Below are 7,178 nucleotides of genomic sequence, written 5' to 3' on the forward strand. Positions count from 1 at the left end.
GATAGGCCAGAGGCTGCAGTGCTAAAGCTGTAAGCCCAGCAAGCCAAGGGCCATGGCAGCAGCTAGAAGCGGCCCCGGGGAGGGTTCTATTCCAGAGACTCCAAGGGGAATCAGTCCTACTGACACCTTAATTTTGGACTTCCCGCCCTCCAGAATTATGGAGGGTACATTTCTATTGTTTATGTTGTTTATGGTGAGCTGTTATGGCAGTTCTAGAAAATTAGTATTGAGATATGACTTCACATTGTCTACTCACACGTTCAACTCGGGGGTTTCTAGTGTGCTCACAGGTATGTGCAACTGTCCTCCGTCACACCTGAGGTGCAAACCCCGTATCCTTTGGCTGTTCCTCTCTATCCCACGAATCCCCTCCCCATCCCTGAGCAATTGCTAACCAGCTTTTTGTCTAAGTTTTCCTATTCTGGACTTTTCATATGAGTGGGGTCATATATGGTATCTGGTGACCAGATGCCATCACTCAGCATGAAGCTCTCACGGCTCATCCACGCTGTGCCATTTACCCGTGCTTCGCTCATTTCTGTGCAACAGTAGCCGTCCATCGTGTTGACCATTCGCTCATCAAGTGGTGGGCATTGCGTTGTTTCCACATTTTGTGACAATGAATAGTGCTGTTACAATAATCCACGTGTGTGTTTTTGTTGACATATTTTCATTTCAAGTATATACCTAGGATCAGAATTGACTGGATCACAGGTAACTCTTAACTGTTTGAAGAATGGCAATTTCTTTTCTTTTCCAAACAAAAGAAATACGTTTGGAAACATATTTCCAAAGTGCCTGTATAGTCCACTGTATATTCCCACCATTAGTGTTCAGTTCAGTTCAGTTGCTCAGGTGTGTCCGACTCTGCGACCCCATGAATTGCAACACACCATGCCTCCCTGTCTATCACCAACTCCCGGAGTTCACTCAGACTCACGTCCATTGAGTCAGTGATGCCATCCAGCCATCTCATCCTCTATCGTCCCCTTCTCTTCCTGCCCCCAATCCATCCCAGCATCAGAGTCTTTTCCAATGAGTCAACTCTTCACATGAGGTGGCCAAAGTATGGAGTTTCAGCTTTAGCATCATTCCTTCCAAAGAAATCCCAGGGCTGATCTCCTTTAGAATGGACTGGTTGGATCTCCTTGCAGTCCAAGGGACTCTCAAGAGTCTTCTTCAACACCACAGTGTAGGAGGGATCTGATTTCTCTACATCTTCACCAATACTTGTTATCATCACACTTTTTGACTCTAGCCATTCTAGTCAATGTGAAATGGTATCTTCTATGGCTTTAACTTACATTTTCTTGATGATTAATGATGTGCACTAGATGCCAGTGGACACCTGGTCCCATCACTTGATGGCAAATCGATGGGGAAACAGTGGAAACAGTGACAGACCTTATTTTCTTGGGCTCCAAAATCACTGCAGATGGTGATTGCAGCCATGAAATTAAAAGACGCTTGCTCCTTGGAAGAAAACATATGACCAACCTAGAGAACATATTAAAAAACAGAGACATTACTTTGCCAACAAAGGTCCATCTAGTCAAAGCTATGGTTTTTTCTGTGGTCATGTATGGATGTGAAAGTTGGACTATAAAGAAAGCTGAGTGCCGAAGAATTGATGCTTTTGAACTGTGGTGTTGGAGAAGACTGTTTAGAGTCCCTTGGACTGCAAGGAGATCCAACCAGTCCATCCTAAAGGAGGTCAGTCCTGGGTGTTCATTGGAAGGAGTGATGCTAAGGCTGAAACTCCAGTACTTTGGCCACCTGATGTGAAGAGCTGACTCATTTGAAAAGACCCTGATGCTGGGAAAGATTGAAGGCAGGAGGAGAAAGGGATGACAGAGAATGAGATGGTTGGATGGCATCACCAACTCTATGGATGTGAGTTTGAGCAAGCTTCAAGAGTTGGTGATGGACAGGGCGGCCTGGCGCTCTGCAGTCCGTGGGGTCACAGAGTCGGACACGACTGAGCGACTGAACTGAATGATGTGGAACATTTTGTATGTGCTTATTGGCGATTTGCATATCTTCCTTGAATGCTGCTAAGTCACTTCAGTCATGTCCGACTCTGTGTGACCCCATAGACGGCAGCCCACCAGGCTTCCCCGTCCCTGGGATTCTCCAGGCAAGAACACTGGAGTGGGTTGCCATTTCCTTCTTCAATGCATGAGAGTAAAAAGTGAAAGTGAAGTCGCTCAGTCATGTCTGACCCTCAGCGACCCCATGGATTGCAGCCTACCAGGCTCCTCCGTCCATGGGATTTTCCAGGCAAGAGTACTGGAGTGGGATGCCATTGCCTTCTCCGTCTTCCTTGAATAAACGTCCTCATATCCTTTGTTTATCTTTGAATTGGGTTCACCCACCCTGTGGACCAGTGGTTTTTGGTGTGAGAACATGGAAGCTGTGTCCCTTACATTGAGGTACCTTGAGACATGACTCTCCCTTGAGCTCCTCTGCAGAATCAGATAGAAGTCAACACTACCTGGGACTTCTGCCTTCTTCCCCTTCTGATCACACCCCTGTGGTAGAATGAGGTCATTTGTCTTGAGAACCAGCTGCCTTCAATCCCTTCCCAGGCAGTACGTGTGCACCATTGCTTCACCGCCTCCATCTACTTGAATCTGGGCCAACTTGTGGCTACTTTGTCCAACACAACACAGCAGAAGTGAAGCTGCCTGCTTTTGGACACTTTAGCAAGTTCTGCATTCTCTCAAATGATTAATGTAAGAAACCCAAGTGGTGGTTATAATCTTATCCAGCATTTCAAAGTTTTTCAGACCAGTCTGATTTTACTGTGCTATGAAACGCTTTTTTTCTCATCAAAACCACACTGATGGAAATGTTTCATCATGCACTTGTCCAAACACATAGAACGCACAACGAGAGTGAACCCTAAGGGAAAGCATGGGCTTAGGGTGGCTGTGACTTGTCGATGCGGGGACATCAGTGATAACAGATGCGGCCCTCTGCTGAGGGGTGTTGATGATGGGGAGCTGGGAATGGGTGCGCCAGGGGTTGTAGGCAACGCCTCTGTACCTTGCTTCCAGTTTTGCTGTGAACCTAAAACTTCACCTAAAAATTATCTTGAAAACCAAATATGGTAATAAAAATCACTAATATGCTTCTTAGTGATAAAGACCACTACCATTTTGATCTATATCCTTGCAGTTTTGCCTGGGCTAATAAATCTATATCTAGCCATCATTTGTCTCCCAATCAATTTATCTTTATATAGTTTATAAAGAATGTTTGGCTTGATTTATATATACTTTTCCAAACTCTGTCAAGTTTCTGACCAGGGTAATTATTCTCCTGGTCTCAGAGGCCTAAGACACTGACATAGTATTAGGAGGTGTTGGAGTTTAAGAGGTATAAATTAAGAAAGCCTGGAAAGCAGGGGATTGTGGAAGAGCGAGTGGGGGAAGGTGACATCATTTCCCTCTTCAGTGATATTAAGATCTCTGATTCTTAGAAAACCCAGAGTTTCTACCTTTTAGTTATCAAGACTGGAATTTTTCATCTTCCACAGGCGCATTTTTGTTAAGGGAAAGGAGTGGATGAGGGACAAAGGGCTTCTCCCCATGACAGCAGTTACTGGTGAATGCCCCTTTTCCTAAAACTCTGGGTCTAAACAAACACACAACCAACATGTGTCGCAAGTTTAGATGATGGAACTTTAAGATACTGAGCTCTGCTTCAGGTGGCACAGGCCGAAATAAAACCACAGAAGATGATTCTCAAACAGCGACCGCAAGTCCGAGGGGTTAATTGCACAGGTGGAAATTGGGTCGACATGGACCTCGGTGACTGCTGGACGCCTGGTGAGAGGTCCGCGAAGGCAGCCAGCCAGCCCATCCACAGCACATCCTAAGTGAGGCCCACGAGTCATCTGTAGCTCTGCTGATGCTAAGTCACTTCAGTCGTGTCCGACTGTGCGACCCCATAGATGGCAGCCAACCAGGCTCCCCCATCCCTGGGATTCTCCAGGCAAGAACACTGGAGTGGGTATCTGTAGCTCTAGAGTTACTCAAAATGTTAGATAAACATCTGCTTTGCTAGGATAGTGAGAGTGTGGGCACAAACCAGAGGGAAAGGATATACTGACAAGAGCTAACTTATTGTAACTATGAAGAATCAATGGAAAATTGATTCCAAATACATATGCAGTGGAAATCTACGCAAAATAAAAAAAAATCAGTTTTTCCACTTTCTCGCAATACGATAGATAGCAAATAAATTGAAGGTAAAGAATCATTTGGAAGGCAGTGGTTACCTCCTCCCTCGTGGATGTTGAAAATGTCTCTCGTCGCATAAACGTGGAAGGGTGGGGGCCTGGGGCGCTCCGCGAGGCATCTGTTTTCCTCACTGCTGTCTTCTGGCAGGAGGAGGCTGGCCTCTCCTGGGTGGAGGTCTGCGTGTCGAGGCTTGCCAACACACGCTGCAACGCCATGTCCGCTTGATGGCCGTGTCATATTTCATACGTTCTCACAACTTACTGTGTCCAAGTTCCCTGCCATTACTCACCGAGCCTGCCATCTTCACATTTATGAAATATGCCCTAATGAATTTACATCCACAAAACAGACCCCTTTTCCTGGCTGCTTTAGTGCTGGAAAGGGAATGTATATTTCTGGCAAGTTGTCTGTTCAAACGCAGTTCCACCAAGAAAGAGTAACCATCCTAGTTCTAGTATCGACTTTTTTTTGTTTTTTTTTTTAAGAGTGCTTTTGCAAATCTGCAGTTGTTGGAGCATTGACTTTATTAGGTAGTAACCATTGACCTTGGTTGGCTTTTCAAGCTGAATTAAGGCTGATGACTAGTTGGCAGACTGGGTATTGTGACAAATGCCCCAACCATGCTGGTTTACAAGTAATGTTAGCATTTGGATAAAACAAAGTTTAAAGGGCCCTTACACACAAAGATAACAGATGTGTGTTAGAAAATGGTAAAATGAAGATATTTATTAAATATAAAGCTCTTTCTATAGAATAAATTCCAGTAATATTGGGACTTATTGGTTATAAGCAAGGGGTAATAAAACCCATGGCTGTGTGGTTCTTTACTTCACTGTTCCTATGTGTTCATTTAAATACTCATGAGATGTGTGCCATGCTGTATTAATTACGATAGTTATTAGCAAGGATTATAAAGTCCTAAATAAGGGTGTGGAGACAAAGAGGAGGGGGAAGGTCTGAAGGACATTTCTGATGGAGAATCCCCAGGAAAGTGATTCTATGTAGAGGAGGAGGAAGGAGTTGGCTGACTGTGGGCTTTTGCTTTGGGGAGACATTAGCCGAGTTCTGGGGATGCTTGATTCAAGGTATCTACATGACGTGAATAAAAGGAAAATGGACCACTTAACCCAGCAAGGCCAGTGAATTAGGGTGTCTGTTTGAAGAAGCCTCCTCTCCCCACAGATGAGCAGGAGCCTGCAGCCGGATTGGCTGTGATACCCTAGGGTTTGCCTGGAACTGACCTGCGTCCAAGTAGGTTCACGGGAGAGAGTCTGGGGAAAAGCACGTTGAAAAGCCAGGAGGGTGGTCTAAAGCCACGTGTGAACCCCATTCCAGTAGACTCCTGGGAGGAAAAATACCACTTTTTTGAAGGCCAAGTTGATTTGACACCGAGTGCCCATTTCCTGCTCAACTGGGGGCACATCCCTTCTCTGTCGCTGGAATTCCTCCTTTCTCTTGGGACTGAACCAGCGCCTGGGGTAGAGACAGGCTTATAGGACGTCTGCAAAACCCCCAGAGTCTCTGTGAGTCCACCGTGTCCACTGCTGGCCTCATCACCCCACACTCTCGCCGTCTCTGACATGTGGTGGTTTCCTGTTCCCACACACAGGGCTGCGGGCAGCTCTGATGAAGCCAAGACCATCTGGGGTGAGAGCCCCACCCATGGGTGCTGTGGTCCTCTCTCACTCCGGGGTCTCTGGGCCCCCCGGCACCTCTGTGGAGCGGGACCAGGGGGCTCTCCCGTTCCCCGGGCCCTTGAACTGTCTCCCCTCCCCAGCCCAGGGGAGCCCGCTGTCCTCCCGACTTCTGCGAGCCCCTCCACTTCTCCCGCAGCCCTCTCCTCCACAGGGGTTGGGGGTTAAGGAAACACAAAGCCAGAGTCTGGCAGGCTTCCTGGTCTGTGCTGAGTCGTGCACCTGCCCTGCGGCCATGAACCAGAGAGCCAGCTAGGGCTCTGATGAGGGAGGGAACGGGGAAAGGGCAGGGGGGAAGCTGACTTAACACCTCCACACGTGATGTAGCTGCTTCAGTCCCGAGCCTGAAGGGGCGAGGCACAGAGGGAAAGTCTAGGTTTTGAAGACAGTGTGGTGAAAAGCCTGGTGAGCCTACAGCTTGCAGGCTTGGAGAAGTCAAGGGGAGACGGAGCCTGAAAGAGTCCCTTCTGCTGGGGTGGAAGTGTCTAACTAGCCCGTCTGTTCACTGGATGTTCAGGGCTCTGTGGAAATAGGGGCGTGGAAGCAGCATGAATGTTTCTTTCTGTGTTTCCCTTTGAAAAAGCTAACAGAGGAAAGGTCTCTTCTCAAAAGGAGGTTGAGTTTACCCTACTTTCTGCAGACGATTGATCTGCACTTGCATTTCTGCTTCCTGGTATGCCCTGCCCCTCCCAGGCTCTGGAACTCGACGACCTCCTAACCCGGGGCGAGGCAGAGCTGGAAGGGTGGTCTGAGCAGAAGGGGAATGTCAGTTGATCTGCTGCTGGGCTGGTCTCGGTTATTGATTAACTTACGGAGCACAGCAGACACGGCCGATAGGGCTTTTCAAAATAAATCAGTATTCCGAACACTGAAAGGGACCAGGCGGTATGAGGGAACGCAGAGACAGGCTGAGAGAAGATCAAACCACAGAAGGTCAGGCGCCACCAAGAGGCCTCTGCCAGAAGGAGGGAGCCTTTCTGTGGAAGCACGTAGGCAGCTGGGGAAAGACATCAAAGGAGATGATCTGTTTACAATTCCCTCGTCCGACGGGTCCTGCGTCTTTGAGTCCGCCCAGAAAAGATCAAGGAGGAAAGAGCTGGGAGGGGGGACAGCGTGGCTCAGTCGGCCCCGTGAGATGGAGAGACGCCACGAGCATCTGCTGAACCGAGCTGCGGGTACCGCTCTGACAACGTCACTCTGGTGGCTGCACGGTGGCAGGGGTCCCAGGGACAGTGCT

The sequence above is a fragment of the Bos grunniens genome, chromosome 7 (assembly GCF_055505025.1).
Source record: "Bos grunniens cultivar Pamir isolate PY7600 chromosome 7, Bosgru_T2T1.0, whole genome shotgun sequence".
Classification (NCBI taxonomy): Eukaryota; Metazoa; Chordata; class Mammalia; order Artiodactyla; family Bovidae; genus Bos; species Bos grunniens.